This window comes from Lolium rigidum, chromosome 7 (assembly GCF_022539505.1).
Source record: "Lolium rigidum isolate FL_2022 chromosome 7, APGP_CSIRO_Lrig_0.1, whole genome shotgun sequence".
Classification (NCBI taxonomy): domain Eukaryota; kingdom Viridiplantae; phylum Streptophyta; class Magnoliopsida; order Poales; family Poaceae; genus Lolium; species Lolium rigidum.
This window is the reverse complement of record NC_061514.1, coordinates 160,804,314-160,829,471: the sequence shown is the minus strand read 5'-3', so window position 1 is coordinate 160,829,471 and position 25,158 is coordinate 160,804,314. Positions and strand designations below refer to the sequence as shown.

The 25,158-nt window shown below is 50.2% G+C and overlaps 1 pseudogene; it reads left to right on the top strand.

Moving 5' to 3' along the window:
- Positions 1-22,647: 22,647 nt before the first annotated feature.
- On the top strand, positions 22,648-24,024 carry LOC124672198 (annotated as a pseudogene).
- The last annotated feature ends 1,134 nt before the right edge of the window (positions 24,025-25,158 follow it).

Sequence of the window (25,158 nt, the reverse complement as noted above, 5' to 3'; positions counted from 1 at the left end):
GCCGGGAACAACTAGGGCTGCGGCTAGCCCAAGTCCCTCAGAGCGACGGCCCGCAAAGCCTCCTGGTCGCACGTCCGATGTTTATCACAAGGGCGTGCCACCTGACCTATACCTGGTCAGGAAGGTGTGGATGATGCCTCGCTTAGTTTCCTGCAGGGCACACACGTAAACGTTAAATACGAGCCTCGATCGGCTCTCGGGTTATCCTGTGAATCGGCTCAAAGAGCCGATCCACCCATGATTCGGACGAGGTGTCCGAATATATGGTGGTCCTGCTTGATCCGAGATAAAGCTGATTAGATCTACGACGATTTGGGGTTTTCACCGCATAATCGGATCATCCTACTCACGATTGGGCCTCGCGCTCGCGCACGGTGACCGTAAGCCGATCCTAGACAGGGCCTAAAAACCAACACGAGGTTGATCCTCGGAACATCCTTTCTAGGGCTAGCAAACGCCACCCTACACGCCGCTGGATCCTCCAACCCTTTGTAAGGCCTAACTATTGCGGATGTTAAACTAATCCTTGATGAAACAAGGAGCAACCGTAACGGATCAGATCTACTAAATTATGATCAAGCGGGGTGCCGCCCCTACACCTAAGATAGGTGTAAGGGCGGCTAGATATGCAAGGGTTGCACTACGATAGCATGTAACATGAAGAACAATGCTAACCCTAACATATCTAAGATAACTACGTTGCTCGCCATCAAAAAGGCTTCGATACGAGCAACGCATGAACAACGTGGGCAGGCTTGTCGCTGCCTAGATCGCAAGATGCGATCTAGGCAGCATGGTGCTTACCGGTAGAAACCCTCGAGACGAAGGAGTTGGCGATGCGCCGAGATTTGTTTGTGGTTGAACGTTGGTTGTTGTTTATTCCATAAACCCTAGATACATATTTATAGTCCAGCGGACTTTCTAATGTGGGCGTGCACCAAACCGTGCACGGGTAAGATCCTAACTTCTAAACTAAGATGCAATCTAATATATTACGGATACATAGGCAATTAAGCCCAACTTGGTATAAAAGGCCGATTCACGTATTTCTTCCATGTATATATCTTCAAATCCATCTTGATCGCGGCCCACCTCTGACTCGGTCAAATTCTGGTGATAACACATGCCCCCCTGGTTTTGGAAATGACATTTCCAAAATCATTATGCCTTTCTTTCGTCGGATCATGTCGTGGCAGAATCGTCGCAGTATGCGTCATCATGATGCCTTGCCTTCTCAACTTCTCCGCGTGACCTGGCAGTTTTTTCTCTTTCTTTCAGACACCACTTCCTCGGAAAACTGTTGTGGCATTGAATTCCCACTATATCCCCTTTTATTTAACCGCTCCGCACAGTTTATTCTTCTCATCATCTCCGCATTAGCACTCCAAAAACCCTTCCGCGCACCATGTCTTCTTCTTCCTCCACCTCATCGGAACTCTCCCTTGGGTCCTCCTCTTCCCGCGAGACGCCGCCGGACATTCGCGCACCAGAAAAATGGGACCTCGAAGACCACGCCTCCTCCATCTGGTCCGAGGAAGACAAGTCCTTGACCAGTGGGGAGAGCGACCTCCGCTTCCTCGCTGACGGGGAATCGGAGGAGGAGAGCGATGACGATCGCTTCTCCTGGGATGACTTCACCTCCTCCGAGGAGGCGAAGGAGGAGGAGGAGGAGGAGGACGATGACAGCTCCTCCGACGAGCCGCCGGCCAAACGCCGCTGCCTCTGGCCCGGGAACCTCAGCGACGTCGACAGCGACGATGACGACGCTGATGAGGAGGACGAGGACAACGAGGGCCCTGCCGGCGGTCGCTGGAGCAGCGACGACGAGCCGGCGGGGAGTAGCGCCAACAGTGGCGATGACGGTGATGACGACGATGAGGGCAGCAACAGCCCCTAGATAGGATCTTAGCATAGGGCCAGTAGTAGTAGACGGGGCAATGTATCCCCTAGCAACTCCTTTTGAGAGCAATTTCGGTTCTTTGTGTAAGAAATCTGGCTATCAATGAAGAATTTCCCTTAATTTGATCTTGCCGATTCCTTGTATGCCAATTTAGCCGATTTTTCCTCATCCTGGCTCTGCCGATTGTTAGCTTAATCGATGTTCAACGAGCCGATGGCAACACATAAGTCCTTCATTCTAACCTGCGGGGCGCTCCAAATCAGTCATCCCTTCAAACGGCGATTGCGAACCTAACTTGAATTCAGATCCCCCAACTTCCGGCCGAACGGATCCGAACCGCGATCACCGAGCGTAGTGCTGGATTTAATGGCAAACTCCTGAAAAAATGCCCGATCTCATCATTAACTTTAGGTTTCGTGACACTTTTCCGCCGAATCTCCCTCTTCCGGATCCTCTTCCGTCTTCGGAAAGCTTCGGGATGGTTGCTGAATCAATTCGAACGTCGAAGCCGCCACTTCCGCAGAACAGATATCATTTGTCCATAAATCCCCTGGTGATATTCTGCAGTGACGTTCTATAATCCTGCTCTGTCTTTTAACATCAACCATCTCGTAAGATAAAACGGAGATGCAGAGCCAGCCGATTCCAGCAAAAATCGGCTCCCTATAGCAAAGGATTCTTCAGGGCAAACTGCCCCCCGAGCCTCGGTCGAGTGAGGACAGCGAGTGAGCCGACCAACTCAGCCATCCTTGGTTTCCAACTTATAGAGCAGGACCAGCCGATCCGACGAATCGGCCCCCAAGAGCGAGCACCTTCGGGCGAGCTGCCCCCGAGCTTCTTCAGTTTAATCCTTGCGCCTTGCTGATCAGATCGGCTCATCATCTTCGGCAGGCTGCAGTAACTTCTGGTGAGGATGTCCTTGAATTTCTGACGCCCTCCAAACTCTGGGTGCAACAACCCCTGGAAGTGACAGTACTGAGTCGAAAACGTGACAGCCGATGGCTCTGTCATCGGCTGTTCTCCTGGTCTTAGAAGAGATATGCTCCCTTCGTTAGGCTCATCCCTAACCTGACTGGCACGTTTATGCTGCCCTTGCCGTTAGTCAGGGTTACGATCCTCAATCCTGCAGTTCTGGTTCCAGAAGATGTCACGTTCCTGCTCCATTGATTCTTAAGTCGACGTCTGCACATCGGCTGTGCTCAAAAATTTTCGAATTTTTTGGCCGATTTCTGTATCGGCCCCCATATTTCAATATCCATCATCAAAAGATGAGACGCTTCCTCTGCATATCCTCATGTCTTATCCACCTGGGTGCCCCCCCGAGCCGATTCTATCAAGAGAATTGATGGTATCGGCTCTGTTGGGTTACATGTTGAACCCAGGCGGAATGGATGGTGAAGATAATTTTGGCCGATTGCTGGGATCGGCCTCCACGTTGCTTGTTCGATGAAGGTTTTGTAATGTTCCTTCATGGACTTTTTTGGGGCCGATCATAAAGATCAGCCTCGCCACGTTTGTTCATCGACGTTCGCTTTGTTACACAGTCAGGCCTGTGGATAAAACCAGCCTAACCCCGTTCTTTGTCACGTCGATGCGCTCGCAGTCGTCCAAATTGATGCCTGAGAGTGGCTCTTGGCCTGATGTCTCCCAAACGTCCATGCCAGCTGTTGAAACTTCGATCGAATCATCCGCGTGGACGACTTCTACTTCATCTCCATCCCACCGTATCGGGCATTGGTGCATCGTGGATGGAATGCAACGATTGGCGTGGATCCAATCTCTCCCTAGTAGGACAGCGTAGGTACTCTTGCTGTCGACGATAAAGAACGTCGTAGGGACAGTTTTCCTTCCTACGGTCAGATCCACATTCAGAACACCTTGTGCGTCAGATGCTTGGCCGTTGAAATCGCTCAATGTTACGTTGGTCTTGATCAGATCCGAGCTGGAGCGTCCCAACCGACGTAGCATGGAGTATGGCATAATGTTAACTGCCGCCCCGGTGTCTACCAACATCTTGTTGACAGGCTGCCCATTGATGTAACCTCGCAAGTACAGGGCCTTCAGATGCCTGTAACTTCTTTCTTTTGGCTTCTCAAAGATGACCGGCCGTGGGCCGCAGTCTAATTGTGCCACAGGTGCTTCATATAATCTTGGAGCGCTAAACTCCGTTGGAAGAATGAAGACCATGTTTGTGCCAGCCGATGTATCATCATCGGCTTTCCTCTGCTTGGGGCGCCACTCTTTTCTTTGTGGCCGACCTTCTTCGTCCAGGGTTCGCCGAATTTTGGCGGCCAGATCAGGCCGTGCCTTCCTTAGCGTGTGCAGATACAACCTTTCGGCTTCTTCCAACCCACGCAGACGCTGAACCCTTCGCTTTTGGGAACGGCTGAGCCCATCAGGGCACCACCTGGGCCGATGATATTTATCTTCTTCATCATCGTCCTCTAGTTCCTCGAGATCTTCCACCCGAGCGGACTCGGCATGCTTGTTCCGAGGCGGGAGAGGCCCTAGACGCTTGAACACGGACACGTTAGCGGCATCCTTCTTCCTTTGCTTGCATTCGGGCAGTTCTCGATTGTTGGCAATCGGCTCATTCCTGAGTCCCAGCAATGTTTGAAGAACGGACAGTCCCAGTGCCTATCCATGTCATCCTGCCCCCTTGACCTTCCTTCGGCGCGACGATTGTACCCGTCGTTGCTTCTATCATGTTGACGGTACCTCCTGACCTCTGCATCAGACCGACAATTTCTCTCATCGTCTACGTCGTAGCGCCGACGTCGGTCGTACTCGCTGCTCATATTTGTTGAGGAGATGCTCGGAGAGTGGACGTTGATACCGCACGCTTCTCACTTCCTCTTCTGTCAGGTACCGTCTATCATCATCTCGGGGCCGGTCGCGTGGATCGGCCTCCTCTTTGTCCTTGCCACGGGAGTGGTTGCTTCCTGCTTCGTCTTTGCCATGGCGGCTCGCAAGCCCTGTCATGTTGACACCAAAGGAGAACTTTGGCTGGCCTATGGAGTGGCTGAGATCCCACATGTTGACGCCAGGCGACGGACGTGAGTCTCTACCGAGCTTGATATCGTGCGGCTGGGTCTTCTCAGAGGAGCCGATGAGTTCGGCTTCGAGGGTTGCCTTGATATCGTCATGTTTCCTTTTGAGCTCCTCGGGCAAATCCTCGTACTTCAGCGACCTGGTGCGTTCTTCTGACGGGGCGGACAGGTCCACTCCATCGAGTGCGCCTTCAGGTGTGAAACCCTTCCACCGGACGCCATGGGAGCGGGTTCGGTGGAAAGAGCCGATGAGTTCGGCTTCGAGGACTGCCTTGATTTCGTCATGCTTCTTCTTGAGCTCATCAGGCAGATCCTCGTACTTGACCGGAGTGCCTTCCGCCATCTCGGATGTAGATGGCGATGTTGTGGATGACGAAGGGTGTCCCACCGGGCGTGCCAGAATGTGTTGACGTCAGAAACCCCCTGGCGGGCAGAGACGGGCAACACGGTAGAGCCGGGAACAACTAGGGCTGCGGTTGGCCCAAGTCCCTCAGAGCGACGGCCCGCAAAGCCTCCTGGTCGCACGTCCGATGTTTATCACAAGGGCGTGCCACCTGACCTATACCCGGTCAGGAAGGTGTGGATGATGCCTCGCTTAGTTTCCTGCAGGGCACACACGTAAACGTTAAATACGAGCCTCGATCGGCTCTCAGGTTATCCTGTGAATCGGCTCAAAGAGCCGATCCACCCATGATTCAGACGAGGTGTCCGAATATATGGTGGTCCCGCTTGATCAAGATAAAGCTGATTAGATCTACGACGATTTGGGGTTTTCACCGCATAATCGGATCATCCTACTCACGATTGGGCCTCGCGCTCGCGCACGGTGACCGTAAGCCGATCCTAGACATGGCCTAAAAACCAACACGAGGTTGATCCTCGGAACATCCTTTCTAGGGCTAGCAAACGCCACCCTACACGCCGCTGGATCCTCCAACCCTTTGTAAGGTCTAACTATTGCGGATGTTAAACTAATCCTTGATGAAACAAGGAGCAACCGTAACGGATCAGATCTACTAAATTATGATCAAGCGGGGTGCCGCCCCTACACCTAAGATAGGTGTAAGGGCGGCTAGATATGCAAGGGTTGCACTACGATAGCATGTAACATGAAGAACAATGCTAACCCTAACATATCTAAGATAACTACGTTGCTCGCCATCAAAAAGGCTTCAGTACGAGCAACGCATGAACAACGTGGGCAGGCTTGTGCTGCCTATATCGCAAGATGCGATCTAGGCAGCATGGTGCTTACCGGTAGAAACCCTCGAGACGAAGGAGTTGGCGATGCGCCGAGATTTGTTTGTGGTTGAACGTTGGTTGTTGTTTATTCCATAAACCCTAGATACATATTTATAGTCCAGCGGACTTTCTAATGTGGGCGTGCACCAAACCGTGCACGGGTAAGATCCTAACTTCTAAACTAAGATGCAATCTAATATATTACAGATACATAGGCAATTAAGCCCAACTTGGTATAAAAGGCCGATTCACGTATTTCTTCCATGTATATATCTTCAAATCCATCTTGATCGCGGCCCACCTCTGACTCGGTCAAATTCTGGTGATAACAAGTAGCTAGATGGTTGTCTTCTCCTCATTGTGCTTCATTGTTGGATCTTGTGAGCTGCCTAACATGATCAAGATCATCTATCTGTAATACTCTATGTTGTGTTTGTCGGGATCCGATGGATAGAGAATACCATGTTATGTTAATTATCAAGTTATTACATATGTGTTGTTTATGATCTTGCATGCTCTCCGTTATTAGTAGAGGCTCTGGCCAAGTTTTTGCTCTTAACTCCAAGAGGGAGTATTTATGCTCGATAGTGGGTTCATGCCCGCATTGACACCGGGACGAGTGACAGAAAGTTCTAAGGTTGTGTTGTGCTTGTTGCCACTAGGGATAAAACATTGGCGCTATGTCCGAGGATGTAGTTGTTGATTACATTACGCACCATACTTAATGCAATTGTCTGTTGCTTTGCAACTTAATACTGGAAGGGGTTCGGACGATAACCTGAAGGTGGACTTTTTAGGCATAGATGTACACTACTAGGGAAAAGCCTATAGGTGGAGGCAAGTTGTGCCGGCGCACCACCTTGTGCATGCGCCGGTGGAAAGGATTGCCGGCGCACCACATTTCAGCCGCGCCGGCGATGAAGGGCTACTGCCGGCGCACCTCGGGGAAAGGCTCGCCGGCGATATTTCCTGGCATGGCCCCGGCCGATTCGGGCCAGGCCCAAGAATCATTGCCGGCGCACCGGCCCAGTGGTGCGCCGGTGGAAAGTTTGCTATTGCCGGCGCACCCCTGGGCCGGTGCGCCGGCAATGATTCTTGGGCCTGGCCCGGTTGTGATATAGCCGAAAGGGGTATATGTTGCCGGCGCACCATGGTCCAGGTGCGCCGGCAATAACTCGGCGAGTTATTTCAGCCACCAACCAGCCCACTCACTCACACACTCACTACACTCCACTTCTCCACACAAACCCGAGCCTTCTCCCAACCCAGCTCATTTTTGCCCATTTCTATCCCCAATTTCACCAATTTGACCAAACAAAATCAAAATTTTTGAGCAAATCTTCCCTTCCTACATGCATCTCCCACATCCCCCTATGTAGATCTAGATCTACTATCCCGCATTGACCGCTCAATCTAGATCTAGATCTAGAAAGTCGGCTTCCATACGCCATTGTCGCGGCGCGTCGTCTCGATCTTATCGAGGAATATATCAAACAAATAGGTGATTAATGAACAAATTAAGGAATGAAATCGATGTATGTTGGACATTTGAAGAAAAGCTCTCGTGTGTGGCATATATATATGTTGTGCTTGTGCTTGTGTGTGTGTTGGCGTTGAAAATGAGTTGCCAACGTTGCGCCGAAATGTTGATTCTTCAAGTTTCCGTTTCGGCACATTTACGGCGCTCCTATGTCCTACCGTGTAGGAAGGTCATGCCGAAATTTTCCGTGAAAACTACCGACGGATGCATGGTTCTAATGAATTATGTAATCTTACCATGCGGGCGATAATGGTTATCGAGATGAGTGAAAGCATCGTGATGAGATATCTGAAACACGCGATCATCGACATGTATGAAAATAACCGCACGGAGGTATTGTGTCCGTGCTGGAGATGCAAACGAGGGAAATGGTTTGACCCGTATTCGGGCAAGTTGCGGGGGCACCTGCTCACTAATGGTTTCATGCATGGACACACTCAATGGATGAGTGATGATGGCGCGGAGGTCAATGGGGCGACGGCGGCGGTTGGTAAAAATGGCCGGCAAGAAGGAGGGCATCATGATACGATGACGATGAAGAGTTTGTCGCACATGACGATAACCTTGACGACGACAATAACCTTGACGACGACAATAACCTTGACGACGACGAAGAGGTGCCGCTAGCTTCGGTCGTGCGGGACCCTCATCTTCAAGATGCTGCTTCTCGAAAAGACGAAAGGCGCCAAGCGGAAATCAAAGCTTGAGCAACTCGAGATAGACTCGAATACTCCGTTGTACGACTCAGGTCGCGGGTTGGGGAGTCTCGCTTGAGAGTAGCTCTCGATGTCTTGCGAGATGAAGGCGAAACACGGATGGACGGACACAAGCGTCGACGACATCCCGGAATACGTGAAAGATCTCCTTCCTGCCGGGAACACGTGTCCTGGTAGTCTAGCCGAGGCCAAGAGAATCACGTGCCCTCTCGACTTACCCCACGAAAAGTATCACGCACTGCATCAACGACTTGTATCATGTATCGCAAGGAGCACATGGACAAGACCAAATGTCTGTGTGTGAAGCTGAACGGTACAAGAAAGGGAAGAAGAAAGCTCCTCGGAAAGTTGTGTGGTACTTCCCGCTCGCCCCGGCTTCAACGGTTCTACGCGGACCGCAAGGAAGCAAAGCTCATGCGTTGGCACGCGAGAAAGAAAGGAGGCGGTGTTGAATGATAAAGAGCGGATTGAGCACCCAGTCTTCGACGCACCCTTCGGATGCAAGCCGGTGGAAAGCATTAGACAATGAATTCGGAAGTTTTGGGGCAGATCCCGAAACATCGGGTTGGGTGCGAGCACGGACGGATTCAATCCGTTCGGAAACCAGAGCAGCACACATAGCACATGGCCCGTGTTTGTATGGATCTACAACCTCCCGCCCTGGCTGTGCATGAAGAGGAAGTACATACGGATGAGTATGCTAATTCAAGGGCCGACACAGCCAGGAAACGATATCAACATGTATCTCGAACTATTAAAGGAGGAGCTTGAAACGTTGTGGGCGGAGGAAGGGGTAGATACATGGGACGCCGTCGCGGAAGAATATTTCCCTTTGAGAGCCGCGTTGATCACGACGGTGCGGGACTACCTCGGATACGGTTACATTTCGTGCCGGGTGTGCCATGGACACAAGGCATGTGTCGAGTGCATGGAAGAGACGATGTTTTTGCAGCTTGGTAAGGATGGCTCTTCGAAAACGGTTACATGGGGCATCGAAGGTGGCTACGGAAAGCTGACCCGTGGAGAAAGCGTGGAGATCCGTTCGATGGTACAAATGAACCCCGAGGACCTCCACGTAAGAAGAGCGGCGAAGAGATCGATACATTGCGAAAGGTTGGAAGGAGTGCCTGCGCCAGGAAAGATTCGTCAAAAGCACGGAGAGAAGAAGAAGAAAAAGGAAACGACGCCGCTCATTGGTGTATGGAAAAGGAGGTCCGTGTTTTGGGACTTGCCGTCTTGGAAAATTCTCGATACACCTCACTGCCTTGATGTCATGCATATTACAAAGAACGTGTGCGAGAGCTTGCTTCGCACTCTTCTCAACATGCCGGACCGGACCAAAGATGGGCCGAAAGCAAGACGGGACCTGAAAGTTTTGGGCATCGGGGAAGAGCTTCGGATCCCGCCGGCCCAAGAGGGACGGTCGGAGGAGGAGGCGGACGGCGGTCGAAGCGCAAAAGGATTAAGCGGCCGGACTATTACTTGTCCCCCTCTGCTTCACTTTTAGTCCGGCCGAGGTCGATCAATTTTTCAATTGCCTTGTAGGAGTCGAGTGCCCTTCGGTTACTCCGGGGTAATAAGCGAGATACATGGACCCCAAGAAACGAAACTTCAGCGGCATGAAGTCTCATGACCGATCACGTGATGATGACGCGAGATTCTTCCGGTTGCAATCCGAGGTATAATGGATGACCATGTCCGTGCAACGCTGGCTGGGCTCTGTAACTTCTTCGACGTCATAACTCGGAAGTCGATAAGCGTGAAGAAACTCGCAAGGCTCCGGGGAAGAGATCGTGGTGATCCTATGTGAGATGGAGATGTACTTCCCGCCTGCATTATTTGACGTGATGGTCCATCTGTTGGTCCATATAATGGATGATATCGTCAGTCTAGGGCCGGCATTCTTACACAACATGATGCCGTTTGAAAGAATGAATGGGGTCATTAAAGGATACGTTCGTAACGAGGTCACATCCGAGATGGAAGCATCGTACGGGGCTGGCTCACCGAAGAGTGCATCTCTTTACGCACGAATTATCTAGACATCGAGGACCCTGTTGGTTTGCCTCAAAACAAGTACCTCCGTAGGTTCGAGGGAGTAGGCCACAAAAATGGAAGGAAGGAGCTGCACGTGCACATGTACGGTCGGAGTTCCGACTTTGACATGGCCAACTTAGTAGCGCTACAACACATTGACTTGATCGATCCTTGGTTGAAAGAGCACAAAACCATGATAGAGAACAGTGGCAAGCCGATGATGACGGAAGCGAGAAATATACAGAGAGCACAACTCCTCTTTCGCGCGTTGGTTCAAAGACCACATTGTTGCTAATCCCCCACCAATGGATTCGACAAGGATAAACTAGTATTGGCCTTGTCACATGGCCCCGCGCCCAACATCATGACTTACCAAGCGTACGATATCAACGGGTACACATTCTACACGGAAGAAAAAGACAAGAACAGTGTTTACCAGAACTCGGGAGTAACGATGGATTCTGGACGGGTGACGTAAAGACTAGATACTACGGAAGAATCGCGGAAATCGCGGGAGCTTAGCTACGTCTGGGGAGAAAGTGCCGATGTTCCGTATCGGATGGGCTAAGAGCGTCGAGAAAAGAAGACCGGTATTTCACCACCATGTTTCTACCCGAAGCCAACAAATCAAAATCCACGAACGCCACCGCGCGAGAATGAGCCATGGGTGCGGCGAGAACACGTGCACCAATGCTTCTTCATAACCGACCCATCCGAGACCTAGCCGTGTTATCGTGAGGAGAGGCAAGAGGACCATCGTCGGAATGGATGGAGTCGCCAACGAGGAAGACTTCGAAGGACAAGTCGGAGACCCAATGATGGAAGAATCCGAGGATGAAGACACAACATACACCACAAGAAGAAGCGGGACCACGCTACCGAGGTCGGGTCGACCCTTCAAAAGAAGAAGTCACGACACGGGGCTAAATTATTCAACGACGAGCAAGAAAAGCAAGAAAAAGCGAAACACTCTTCTCAATCGATGATGTAAAACTTTATTTGCAATGTATAACTCATATTTTGTGTAATTCATAACTACTCATTGTCATGGCCAATATTTTATGTATGACTAATTAATATTGTGTTGGTCTATTTTCTGCATGCATGTATAACTAATATTAATTGCTTGGTTATTATCTTGAAAAGAGAAGGAAATAAAATAGTAACTCACATATCTTGGTTATTAATATGGTGTTGGTCAATATTTTTGTGTATATGTAACTCACATATCTTTTTGTTTTTGCATAATAACACTCACATATATTTTTGTTTTTGCATAATAACACTCATGTATAACTAACATATCTGAATAAAGAAACATAAAATAAAGAAAAAGAAAAGAAAAAGGAATCAAAAAAATAACCAGGGCCTATAGCTATACGTGAATTTGGTTAAGTCGTAGCTATAGCGAGACTAGCCTTATTGCCGGCGCACCGGGGCATTGGTTCGCCGGGGACAAGATTATCCCGGCGAACCAATGCCCTGGTGCGCCGGCAATAAGACTAGTCATATGACTTAGTCGTTTCGGCCGAACCCCCATCTTCCCCAAACGTAACCATCTCCCCCTCCAGAGTTCGAGCGCCGCCGCCATCCAGAGTTCGAGCGCCGCCCCCTCTCGAGCGCCGCCGTTCTGCCCCTCCACCATCCCCTCCACTAGCCCCCACCACCTACCCCGCACCGCCGCCGCCGCCGCGGAAGAGGACCCGTACGCTACCACCGTTGGAGGAGGGGACGTCGGCGCCGCCGTTGGAGAAGAAGGAGCCGCGCGCTAGCCACGGTGAGCTTCCCTTTTCCCCTTCCCTCTTCCCTTCCCTCTCCCTTCCCTCCGCCTTCGCTCTCCCCTCCTCGGTAGGGTTAGGATTTACCTACTTGCTAGTTAGGGCTAGGGTTCCTGCTAGATGCTCTCTAGTTGCATAGATAGATTGCATCATATTGTTCATGTTGAAAATGAAATTGAATGTTATTCATACATTCAAATGAACTACTTGCTAAAATTGTTGAATAAGAAAATGGAACAATTAAGTTCATGTTGCTCTCTGGTTAGGAAAATGAAATTGCATCATATTCCTTGTATTTGAATGTATGAATTGTGGCTGAATACAATGCAATTTGGTGAAAATGTAGTAGTTTCAATTTCAAAGCTTCTTTCTCTGTGAACCAATTCAACTAATGATGCACATACTTCTAGGATCGACCAAAATTGCATGAAGGGCTTGCATATGCTTAGGTTTAGTTTCTAGGAACATGATTTTGGCCTATGGTCACCATGTCCTACACAAATATATCTATTGAAAATATATTTAGATGTACATGGTTCTCACGTAAATGAATTGGGTGAAGTGAAAATAAAAATTCTACTTGGTTTAAAATGACAAATGAAAATTTAAAATGCGAGTAGGTTTGTTTGCTAGTTGCTATTTGCTTTAAATGATGAAATGTAGTAGCAAATTCTTGGTTCATTTAACTTGTTGGTAAATGCTTGCGGTAGGTTAGTGTTAGCAAATGAAATGAGTTAGTTCTCCGGCTATTACTAAAAAATGGTTCATAAAATGCCAGCGAGTAGGTTTAGTAGTCATTTTTGAAAGGAAAGGCTAATGGAAAGTAAGCTCTGGTTCATAAAATGCTACCAGATATTCTAACAATATTTGAAGTGCAGTGCTACTTGCTATTGCTAGGTAATTAATGCTATGCTACTGCTAGCTCATATTCATTAGGTATTTAGTTCATTAGGTGGAGTTCATTGCTTGGTTACTATTTAGGGTTTCAATTTATGTTTCACTAGGCGGTACACTAAAATGAATTAGTTATGCTACTTGCTAGTTAGTGCTAGGTAATGCTATGGTACTGCTATATTGGCGAGAGACTAAAGTGGTCAAGTTCTATTGTCTCTGGTTATATTTGTGTTGTTTTAGTTGATAAAGTGGTTCTTCATTTAAATGCCTACTGCCAAGAATTGGTTGATATATAAAATTCACTATGTTCATTCTCTGGTTTTAAATGGATGCTTGTCAAGTGTTATTTTTATGCTAATGTAAAATGCCACTATAATGTATATGCTGAAATGCTACTGTAATTTATATGGTGATGGTTATTATGGTGATGGCATGGTTATGCTGAAAAACTAATTAAGCATTCTGGTTCAATTCATTCTTTGAGAATTTATGCTTGTTTGAGAATGTATGCTTGTTTGAGAATGTATTCTGGTTCAATTCATTCTTTTAAATTCATTCTCTGGTTCAATTCATTTATGCTTGTTTGAGAATTTGAGATATGGTGGTATGGTGGTTCAATTCATTCTCTGGACAAAAGAAAATGCCATTGCAGAGAAAATGGTCCCCTTAACCGAGAGAAAATGGTCCATGCTATTGTAAAATACATGTTATTCTCAACATTTATATGTTCCCTTAACCAGAGAAAATGCTCTCTGCCATTTATATGTTGTATGAAATGGAGGTTGTCAAGTGTTATTTTTATGCTGATGTAAAATGCCACTGTAATGTATATGCTAAAAAGCTAGCTACTGTAATTTATGTGGTGATGGTTATGGTGATGGCATGGTTATGGAGATGGTTATGGCATTTATATGTTTGCATTTCTATTACAGGGATTGAGTTGCTATTGAGTGCCGGAATGTCGATTCATTTCCGTTCCGGCAATTCTAGCACTCGGCATGACCAATTTTTAGCAAAGGTCATGCCGAATTTTTCCGTGAATTCTAACTCTTTTTCATCTTCTATTAGTGCAAGCCACCATGTCGTCTCAAGAAGAGTTAGAGGAGCACTACAATAGGCACTTCTTTAGGACGGAGGAGGATGCCGAGGCCGCGGGTGTTGGCGGCGGCGAGGACCATGAGATGGAGGATGCCGGCTGGGGGTAGTGCCGGACGAGCCGAGCGGCAACGAGGCAAGCGCCGCCGCCGGGGGTAGTACCTACGAGCCTAGCGGCGATGAGGCAACCGGCGCCGCCGGGGTGGCGGCGAGACAAGCGGCGACGATCCTAGCGCCGCCGCCGGGAGTAGTGGCACCGGGACAAGTGGAGCCAAGAGGCCGCGGAAGGCAAGGCGCCAAAACACGGTCGGCACCGGCGGAGACACGATCACGAGAGGTGGACCCCGCCGGTGGTTTGCCGGTGTTGCCTAAGGATGTTGCCAAGGGGTACGGCAACCAAGCGGCATGTATCCTCCGAGAGGTCGTCAATCTCAACGAGACGGACCTCCGAGCTGAGAGCAAAGCGCCTTTGCGAGCCCAGCTCATTGCGAGGTTGCACGCACGATACAAGTTCCTAGGCGACTACGCCTCCGGTCATCAAACCAACAACATTGTGAACTCACAAGCCCTCCTGAAGTTCACCAAACACCTCGGCGGCTATAAGTACATGGTGCGGAGGCTGATTGCTTGAGGGCAAAGGTTTCGAAGAGGTCCACTCCGCCTTTCCGCATGTCACCCGGGCGGACTTTGATGCTTTTGTGGCCAATGAAGAGCTACAAGCAACCAAGAATCGCAAGTTGTGGGGGAAGGAAATGCGGGAGCTTAACATCGGCAACCACAACCTTGGGAGCCGTGGGTACGAGGGAAAGGAGCCCTATTGGGCGAAGGAGGACGAGGCGTATGTAAATGCCGGCATTGAGAACCCCTGGCTCAAGTACAAGGACCCGCTTGAAAGAAGATTCATCAGGTCCCGGTACCATAAGAAGAAACTAACCGGGGAACTTGTCACGGACCCGAAGGTCGTAACCGACATAATTTGGTTCACGAACGACCGGAAGGTCCTGGCGTTGGAGAAAAAGCTGGTAAGCAATTTACCGGTTTTATTAGATCAAGTATTGTTCATATAATAGTAGCAACATTTCTAAATGGTTCGCGTTTCTTCCGCAGGAAGAAGAAAGACAAAGACTTTCTCAAGCCTCCCAAGGTGACGAAGGCTCCTCGTCCCAGGCGTCGACGGGCAGGGTAGCCTGGGACAAGCCTCTCGTACGGGCGCTAAACATCGTTAATGAGCATTCACCGACGAGAAGGCCGCATAGAGGCCGTGTGGCTGGCGCCGGTGCAGGCTACAAGCATGGTCACTATGGCTTGTCGTCTGCGGCCGATAAAAATGCGCGTAATGAGAGGAAGCGGCGGGAGGCGGAGGAAATGAGGGAGTCAATCCTAGCCCAAGTCCAAGCTGGTTTGGTACCGCAAGCTGGTACCGCAACTCAAAGCTACACTCGTACCTGAAGTCAAAGCTGAAGTCGCCGGCTGGAGTCCAAGCAGATTTCAACGCTATGCAAGCGTGGTATGAGGGTGGCAAACAAGGCCCCCCCGAAAATGCAAGTGGTTAGCTTCAACGGCAGCAACTCGATGGTGCCGCCGTCCGCCGGCAATGACAATGTTATAATGGAGACTCCTCCGGCCGCCGGCAATGTCGGCTGGTGCTAGGGATTCACCGTCCATGCCGGGTAGCAGCCCCTCCGTCACTTGCACGCCCGCCGCCGCATGTGCTGGCCCGTCGACATTAGCCGAGCTCAACGCCCTCACGGTAATTAACTAATGTGTACATCAAGTTAATATATTAGTTTCGTCATCCTTGCCCTCTCTCTAACGCCATACACATGTTCTCGCGAGCGCTCTCGACGCCATGCACCTTTTTGATGAGAGTAAACGACGAACTCAAAGACGTCGCGAGGGTCCATCATTCGGCCCCTGGATAAGAAGTGGCACACACGAGATATGGCGGATGACGTTTACCGGGTTGAAGTGGATCGGGCGTTACCGGGCTATGAGGATTTGTTTCCTCCTAATCAACCGCATGGTGCCGATGACGATAGCCCGTTGAATGCGGCCTCATCGAAGGGTTGGCTACTGCTATGGCCGAAGACCCTAATTCGGATCAACACCTACTCGGGGTCGACGGCAAGCAAAGACAAGCACCTTGCGGCGCCACATGTCGGCGTCCCTCCACGACGGCCAGCGGCGCCCGTGGTCATCGCCCCACCAGAACGGCCAGCTGCGCCAGAGGTCAGCGCCCCACCACAACGGCCAGCTGCGCCAGAGGCCGAGGAATATGAACGTGACAACTTCCAATGGGATATTCCTACGTCTTCACAAGTTGTCCATGAGGATGCGCCGGGCTTCAAATATGTGTGCTCCAAGAAGCTGTTCGATTCTCAAGAAACGGCTAATGAGGAGGAAAATTCGAGGAGGTCGCCACCGCCGCCGTCAAAAATATGTTGAGCCCAAACACACTCCGTGCTACGGCCACTACGGCGATGGATGGTCCAGCACTACAACCCAAGAAGAGGAAGAGGGCAAATAAGAAGGACGCCCAAGACAAGGCGGCGGCGGCCAAATCCAAGGACAAGGTCCCACTCCTTGACAAGTTGCCAAACAATTGGCGACCTCTGCATCACTTGGGTCAACCGATGCTGCTGGAGCATGTCGTGAAGAAACTCACCCCGGATATGAGGAGCTTGCATGAGACTGTCTTGCATGTGGAGAACCTTCTTCTCAAATCAAAAGATCCTGGTTACCCTCTCTTCGTGGCGAAGGTGCCAAGCGGCATGAACTTCGTCGAGAAGTACCCAGCGGACTTGTGCTTCATCCGGTTCAACGACATCTTCAGCATCTATCGCATGCAAGCGCTCCACTTTAGTGTGGTTCGCCTAGTTGCTCTTAGCATGTCTTCCCAGTTGTTAAGGAGGGGACGCCGACCATCACGATCATGGACCCCTTCTATATGCGGGAGAGCATCATCACGCTACCCTGGGGATCGCGCGATTGCCACCCAGCAGGTCGAGGATTTCATGTCGGCGAACATTAAGAAGGGCGCCATTCTCATCCCTTACTTCCCCGAGTAAGTAATCACTCGCTAGTCCCCCATCACCATTCTATCCTATATCTCCATTTGCATTTCCAAAGGTTAATCCGTGTGTTTTCCGCAGAGACAAGTTACTGCACCCTCATCGTCGTGCACCCGCAACACTCGCATGCGGTCTATCTCGACTCGGGTAGGGACCGCAAGAAAGACTACTCCCACATCGGGGCCCTTCTCAATGATGCTCTCACCGGCTTCGCCAACAAGGCAGGCCCCCTCAAAGTAGAGAGGAAATCCCGAGGAGGCTTCGTCTTAACCCACACAACCAACTTCCCTGCCTCAGGGCGATCGACGCCCGACAATGGGATGGACGCGTGGTACGCCATCCTTCGGATGCGGGAGTACATAAAGTACGCAGATGACATGTTGCTGCCGAGATAATCTCGGAAACAGGTTTGCAAACATGGCGGATGTCCACGATAGAGAGATTAGAAAGAGCCGGGGTCGCATCCAGCGGTTCATTTGCACGATAATCCTGCGGGATGTCAACAATAGGTACGGCGAGTTCTTCTACGGCTATGGTCTACCACCTAATGACGAGATAGACCTCCGCTTGGAGATGTCGCGTGATGAGAGGCCGTTCAACTCGCTTGAGGGCTGCCGTCCATTCCCCCTAGGCGTACAACCTGATCCTACGACGGGAACACTTGCTAAAGCTTGAACGATATGTCCTTGAACTTCCGTACTGTAATAATTGTTATATATTCCCATAGAATCGACTAGTTGCTTTTATTTAGTTGTATGAATGTGCATGTGAACATGTGTCTGTAGTTTCATTTACTTTGCTATATATTTCAAGATTATGGCGTACATAGCTTAATAATTATTTGCATTTACTCGACCACTACTTGCCTCGTATTTGGAGTTCGCCGATGATTAGAATGTTCGGTCAATCGTACACTCGGGGGTGGAGCCGGTGAGCCTTGGTGCGACGGCCACAAGTATCAATCTATTGTGCATCCTACCTAGCCTCACTGACTCCATCCCTGGATGTTAATATTTGTTTCGACCGACAAAGTATGAGGCACGCTATTTAATTCGTACTACTTGTCTTCTATTTGAGTTCGCACTTCTTAATTGCATTGGCCGATGATTAAAATGTTCGGTCACTTGTACACTCCGGGGTGGGGCCAGTGAGGCTTGGTGTGAAGGCCACAAATATCAATCTATATTGTGCATCCTACCTAGCCTCACTGACCCCATCCCTGTATGTTATTATTTATTTCGACCAACAAAGTATGAGGCACATGCTATTTAGTTCATACTACTTGTCTCTTATTTGAGTTGGCACTTGTTCATTGCATTGGTACTAACGTTTTACTTGTCTTGTGAATGGAGATGCCGACGACATATGTCGTGTACAAGGGGAGGGTTCCTGGAGTCTACGACGGCGGGAGGACTGTCGGAGACAGGTGCACCGTTTCAGCGGCAACGGCTACAAGGGATACCCCACTAGGGTGGAGGCGGAAGGAAGATACGCCCGTTATCTAGCGGGAGAGATGAGGGACATGAGGAGGAACCGGATGAAGACCATGGCGATCGTGATGATGGTCATGACCATGTTGGTCATGTTCTATGTGATTCTAGTTTAGGTTAGGACCTACATTGTGAGGTGTATGACGATACTTGTGACGACTATGTACCAAGACTTCTAACTTTGTGAAACTTCGTCGTTCGGTGTTGCATATGCACATGTGTTGTATGAATCAACACATTCGAAACGAGACTTGCGTATTTGTGTACTGATACCGAAATGAAACTTGGCTCTCTATGTGCTTCTCATATTGCATGTAATACTTGTATAAATATGAACTGCGTTGTAAATATATACTTGCTGTCAAAATTGTATTGTAATATGCGCTGTCAAAATTGTATTGTAATATGCTGGAAAAAAGTGGAAAAAAGAATTTTCGAATTAATTGCCGGCGCACCTAAATGACACATTGCCGGCGCACGAGGCATGCGCCAGTGCTGGAAGCACTACTGCCGGCGCACCTGATAGTGCGCCGGTGGAATAGATCTTTGCCGGCGAAGCAGGGTGGTGCGCCGGCAGTAGCAGAGATATCGCCGGCGCACAACCAGGTGCGCCGGCAGTGTCCTTTTATCACCGGCGCGTTCGCACCGGCGGGCTCGTGGTGCGCCGGCAATGGGGGTTTTAGGTGCGCCGGCAATGGGCCTTTCCCTAGTAGTGGTAGTTGGATGGCGGTCTATGTACTTTGTCGTAATGCCCAATTAAATCTCACTATACTTATCATGACATGTATGTGCATTGTTATGCCCTCTCTATTTGTCAATTGCCCGACTGTAATTTGTTCACCCAACATGCTTTTATCTTATGGGAGAGACACCTCTAGTGAACTGTGGACCCCGGTCCATTCTTTAATACTGAAATACAAATCTGATGCAATACTTGTTTTTACTGTTTTCTCTGCAAACAATCATCTTCCACACAATACGGTTAATCCTTTGTTACAGCAAGCCGGTGAGATTGACAACCTCATTGTTTCGTTGGGGCAAAGTACTTTGGTTGTGTTGTGCAGGTTCCACGTTGGCGCCGGAATCTCCGGTGTTGCGCCGCACTACATCCCGCCGCCATCAACCTTCAACGTGCTTCTTGGCTCCTCCCGGTTCGATAAACCTTGGTTTCTTTCTGAGGGAAAACTTGCTGCTGTGCGCATCATACCTTCCTCTTGGGGTTCCCAACGAACGTGTGAAATACACGCCATCACGTATCTCTCTCCTAATCCTGTCTTTCATGCCAGGACAAAGCATATCGAGGTGGACTATCACTTTGTTCGTGAGAGAGTTGCTCGAAAGTTGTTGGACATACGATTTATTCCTTCAGGAGATCAGGTGGTGGATGGTTTTACCAAGTCACTAGCTACTAGACAGCTGGAAGTGTTTCGTCGCAATCTTAACTTAGATAAGTTATGATTGAGGGGGAGTGTTAAACCATGTATATATAGCTGTCCTAGTATCTATAGATATGTATAGGTCTCCTGTATTTGTACGGTGTACTGTATGGGTACACATGTAATGTCCAACATATATAATGACGGCGGCCCTAGTTAGGGTTACGCTTCCCATAATCTTTGATAATGGCAGCTGAGGAGGACCACGTACTCGTCCTCCTCGAACTCTTCTTCCTCGGGGCCGGCCTCGATCGACGCAGTCCTCACGTATCGGAAACAGCGCCCCGCCCACCAAGAGTCGCGCCGCCATCCTTGCACTGCGTGGCACACCTCCGCCACATGCCTGCGAAACTAGCAAGGGACGCCGTACCCCAGCCACCCAGCCACACACGGTGGCCCTCCGCGGCCACCCCGAACTCCAACCTCCACGCGACCGCCACACCAAGGAGAAGCTGGGCCGGCACATCCCCGTCGCCACCGTGTCTCCAGGGCCGCTGCCCCAACATCCTCTTCTCCGGCCAACCGCCGGCGCCGAAAATGCAAACCGGCCTCCCATGTCGGCTGCCCGCTGTCGGGGGCACGACCCCGACACCACCAACGCCACCATGGCTTCCTAGGGTCGCCGCCCTGGCCTCCTTGAGCGAGGCCGACCTGCACGCCCCCCAAATCGAGCGGATCTCGATCTGGGAGGACGCCACCCAGGCCGCCCCGCAAGGCCCCGCGCCGAGGGCGGCCGCCGCCAGAGCAGCCGCGACCACCGCAGCGCATGCGAGCAGCCACCACCCGAGCCCTCCGGCTCGGCTTCCTCAAGCCCCGACCGCCACCGCCCCCACGAGCCGGTCCTCCACCTCGCGCCCAGGAACTCCTCGACCACCTTCGACAGCGGGGTGCCGCCACCACCGTGGAGGAGGCCTCCGGTGGAAACAGCGCGGGAGGCCCAAGCGGGGAGGAGCTTTGGCGGCACTAGGTTTCGCCCCTGGCGTCACCTGGGGAGCGACGCGAGGGGGAGTTTTTTTGTGTTGATTGATTTTGTCTTCCTTGTTCAATTTTTTAAATAAAAACTTTGCTCTCAGTCTCATGTTATGCACACAATCGGGAATTTGGATGCATAATGTACTTTGGGTGGACTTTCTATTTCTGATTTTCTTTTTTTAACATAGAAAGAATCTATCTCTTTCTCTTATTGTTGAGAGTAACATTTTTGTAAATGAAGTGAGCTGGTAATGTACAAATGCATCAGTCTAATCTTCTGCTCAAATAAAGCAATCTTATACATGTGGAGTTAATTGAACAGTTCTCATACGATAGGAGGATTATCAGGCTGTTCACTCAAGTTATCAAATAACCATATACTCTGAATACCATTTCCTGTGTAAAAAATAATAACATTTCTTGTATGTACAATTTTATGAAGATTATTTTTACTGTAAGAACCCATCTGTATTACTGAGAATCTGAGATGGTCCAGCAATATAGGTACTTCCTCCGTCTCGGCATGCACGTTGTTCAAAAAATTAGTTTGACCATTATTTTGGTCAACTAAATATAAAATAAATATTAAAAAAGTTATACTATTCAAAAAAAATGAATACAAATCTAATGGTATAGATTCGGTAGACATATAATTTATATTTTGTTAACCAAATTAATGGTCAAACTTTATCTTAAACTACGTATGCGCATGTTAAACCAAGACGAAGGGAGTAGTCACAATGGGCTCCAGACAGTCTAGCATAAGGAATTTTATGAAGCCTTCATCATTCAGACAAGGTGTTTTTACACTCAGGAGCATATATTCCTGATTTTTTTAATGCATTTTAAAAATATTTTTATGTGCTCGCAAAGTCGTTTCAAGAAAAACCGATATTTTTTATGTCATACGTAAAAATGACTCTTCATGAGACATTTATTTACGTTTTTTTGTCCAAGACACACAAAAAATCGGTTGTCCGCAAAACTTGACCGTGTGCAAATAGAATGTCGATATGTACACGCAAGGATTTTTTTCACATCTTAAAATGTTTTTTGCGGTGGTGGCAGGAGCATATGCACATGGGTTTAAAAGCGATCTATATTGTTTGTTGGCTTATGGCCATAGACTTGTAAACACAACGAGCTTTATGTAGTTTATATATGATGCTACCTTACCCATTTTGATCATGTAGTTGTTGGTACTGCTCCATCAATAGCCTGGCCATGACCTGCTCGCTTAGTAGTATATAAAAATCCGATTTCTAGTGCTAATGAAGTATCCAATAATGTCTCCAATAATTCACAATCCGCTGGGAGCTTAAATTACACTTATGCCAAACAAGGTCCGAGTGTGTTCATTTAAGCAGCAGCTCCTCTGCTCATACTTCATACAACTTCCAAGAAAGCATATCGCAGCAACGAGCAGATGGGAAGAGTCGCCGCGGACCATGTCCAGATCGTATCTCGGCGCATGATCAAGCCGCCGTCGGACTCGGAGGAGGCTGTGAACATCCACCTCACGCCCTGGGATCTCTGCCTCCTCACCATAGACTACGTACAGAAGGGTATACTCCTGCCCAAGCCGCCCGCCGGCGCAGCCGGGGAGCATCTCGTCGACACCCTCGCGTCCTCTTTCGCGCGCGCCCTGGGCAAGTTCTACCCCTTCGCCGGCCGGCTAGTCGTGGAGCCTCATGACGGCGGGACTGTGGCTGTGCTGTTGCGGTGCACGGGAGAAGGCGCTCAGTTCATCCACGCTGTGGCGCCCGGCGTCGCCGTCGCGGACATCATCGGCTCGATACACATCCCTTCGGTGGTCTCTGCACTCTTCCCGCTCAACCATGTGCTCAGTGCGGACGCCGCCACGGAGTCGCTTCCTGTGCTGTCAGCGCAGGTCACCGAGCTCGCCGACGGCGTCTTCATCAGCATGTCGATGAACCACTCCGTAGGCGACGGCACCGCCTTCTGGGAGTTGTTCAACACCTGGTCAGAGATCAACCGAGGTGGCATCGATCTGCACGAGGTACGGACGCCGGCACCGGTGCACCAGAGGTTTTTCATCGACACCAGCCCCGTGCCGATCCGCCTGCCGGTCAGCAAGCTGCAGGACGTGGTCCGGCGGTTCGAGCGCCCGACGGTACAAGAATGCTTCTTCACCTTCTCCGCTGCGAGCATCCAGAAGCTCAAGGCCAGGGCGAACAGCGAGACGGACGCCACCGTCATCGCAATCTCCTCGCTCCATGCCCTGCTCGCGCACGTCTGGCGGGCGGTGTCCCGTGCTCGGGGCCTCCCGCCGGGGCAGGAGACATCTCACTCTCTGCTCATCGGATGTCGGGGACGTGTGAAGGGCATACCAGAGGAGGGTTACTTGGGCAACGCAGCGGTGTTCGGCAAGGCGAGCTCCACCGTCGGCGAGATCCTAGGCAAGGGGCTAGGCTGGACGGCGTGGCAGCTGAGTCGCGTGGTGGCGTCGTTCGACGAGGCTGCCATGGCGGACTGGCTCGATCGCTGGACCCGGGAGCCGCATTTCGTCTACGCGGGGGACAAGTTGTTCGGAGGTGCAGGTGCTGCGGTCGCGACTAGGAGCTCACCAGGATTCGACGTGTTTGGGAACGACTTGGGATGGTGAAAGCCGGTTGCCATGAGGAGCGGCCCCGGCAACAAGACGGACGGGAAGGTGACAGTGTTTGAGGGGGCTGAGCGTGGAGGGAGCATGTCGCTGGAGGTGTGCATCGCGCCGGACGCGCTGCAGAGGCTTCTCGTCGACGAGGAGTTCATGGACGCTGTGAGTGTGAGCATGCCGTAATGTGGTCAGCTCACCATAAGCGATCGATTTTTCCTAGTCATGGATGGATCGACTTTCCCGGCGGACCCCGCGTGCAGCTTCCAAACCTCCAGCATGTCCGTACGGCACAATGCAGAGGCGCCCGCCGCCAGGTCAACCGTCAGCTCTTGGGCGGCTGTGTTGGATTAATTCTGGACCGACCCTCCGCCCCCGGTGACAGACAGCTGTTTGTGCTCCGCGCGCGGCTCTTCCATCTCTGCCGCGCCGCGCGCGTGCTTCCGAGACGGATCAATGCTCGCACGTGTCAAGATTTTCACGCACGCCACACCACGTACGCCTCGGCCCGGTCAAACGCGAGCCGCAGCATTAACTCGTACGGATCGGCACTGTAGTAGTACGTGTGATCCCCAGGCCTTTTGCTTTTCTCGCTCGCTGGCGCAAACAAATTAGCTTCGTTTTTTCCTCCTTCCGATCAATTGGTTTGCTTCGTATACGGAACAAGCTGCTCACGTACGCAACTTCCAAATATACGGAGTAGCTAGCTAGCTCCAAAGTCCTTTGTTTCACCCATCCCTTTGCATGCATTTTTCTTCCTTTTTTCTTTCTGTAGCTTCGATGGTCAATCAAATCCTCTCCACGCTCGCTCGCTCGCCCCATCCATACGCGCACGGTTCGCCTAGTACCAAACGGACACACATACATGTGTGTGTGTTTTCGGTCAATCGATTTGCTCCGCCAGTTTCTTCCTTTTATTCCTTTTTTAGGGACCGGTCAGTTCCTTCCTAGGCTAACTGAATTTCTTGCTTCCGCCTCCGCGACTCACAATTTTACCACGGTCACAAACCGGTGTGTTAAGATCGATCTACTCCGTCCGCGCGCGCACCTTCGCAGGAGCGATCCATAAAACAATATCACATATCTCTCACTACTGTTTTAATTCTCTCGCCCAAAATGCGCCCAGCGAATCGGCGAAATAAAAAAACACTAAATCGCGTCTACATTTAAATATACACAAATCTCATACGTCTATTTATGGATACAGGTAGCAATTAATGAATAATTAATGAATAATTATAGCAGCACGGGCCCGACTCACAACTCAAGTCCCTATATAACCAAGATCGTAATCCAAATCACAAGTTTAGTGCATTATTA